Source organism: Heterocephalus glaber, unplaced genomic scaffold (genome assembly GCF_053883595.1).
Source record: "Heterocephalus glaber isolate CG9 unplaced genomic scaffold, H.glaber_assembly_v1.0 deba00001550, whole genome shotgun sequence".
Lineage (NCBI taxonomy): Eukaryota > Metazoa > Chordata > Mammalia > Rodentia > Bathyergidae > Heterocephalus > Heterocephalus glaber.
In genome coordinates, this window is record NW_028258343.1 from 23,789,185 (window position 1) to 23,790,507 (window position 1,323).

Consider the following 1,323-nt stretch of genomic DNA (forward strand, 5'->3'; position numbering starts at 1 on the left):
TTTCTCCCCTGCGATGCCTCTCTGCCAGGCTGCCCTGCCTTGAAGCCAGCTGCTGTGGCCTGAAACCTCTACGAACTGTACTGAAGCAAACCTTTCCTCCTTTAACTTCCGGGTGCCAAGTGTTGTGTCTTAGCAGTGAGAAAGTAAGACACTTTGGGTTTTCTTTATGTGAGTTGACACATCTTCATAATTTTTAGAAATGTACTGGAACTCAACTAATTGTATATACTATTTGTGTTGTTCTCTCTTTTTTGCTCTTATTTATCTTTGTTCTTTTTTCCCCCCTTTTCCTGCTCATGATGGCTTCTGTCACTTTGTCTGGAAATATCTCCATTTCAGCCTTACCTTTAAAGGATATGTGTTCTGGGTACAGAATTCTTAGTTGGCAGGTATAGTCTTCCAGATTCTGATTTTTCCATTAGGGTGCCAGCTGTCGGTCATGTCCTTCTCTTCTGAAGTCAAGGTCCTTATTTTCCACAGGATGTTAATATTCTCTCTCTCTCTGGTTTTCCATACCTCTCCTACCATGTGTCTGTGGTTTCACTGTGCTTATTCTTCTTCGGATTGAGAGTGCTTTTTGATTGTGTGACTTGATGTTGTTTATTGGTTTCTGAACATTCTCAGCCATTAGCATTTCTTCCACTGCTTCTACTTCAGTCTCTCCTCTTTTCTAGGACTCCAATTACACATATGTTAAGGCCATGCCCTATAAATCTCTTACCCACTTTTCTATACTTTTCACCATTTTGACTTTTAACCTTTGAAGTTAGATATTTCCCACTGATCATCTGCCAGTTTATAGATCCTCTCTTCTGCAAGATCCAATCTCCTCTCATGCCCATCTACTTAATTCTTTCTTTCTTTCTTTCTTTCTTTCTTTCTTTCTTTCTTTTGGTACCAGGGATCGAACTTGGGTCCTTGCACTTGCGCAGTAGGCAGTGAAACCACTGAGCTAAATCCCTGGCCATCTACTTAATTCTTGTATTTGTGTTATAACAATCTCTTACCTAAAGTTTCCATTTCATTTCTTAACAATTCCAATTCTCCTATAAAATTCTGTATTTGTTCCTTTATTGTATTGGATGTTAATCTCTGTTGTTTATGTCTGTACCTGACAAGTCTGGCAACTGGAATTGTCTCCTGGGACCCTTTCTCCTTGCCAACTCCTAAGCTCCAATTTTTGTCTCTCCAACACACAGTGCTACACAGAATTGCTCTCTACTTTGAGCCAATTTTACTCTGCTTCTTTGTATCTCCGCACTCCCCTAGTGTTGGGCTGTCTTCTCTATGGCTCACCTTCCTCTACGATCTTGTCCCTTCAAG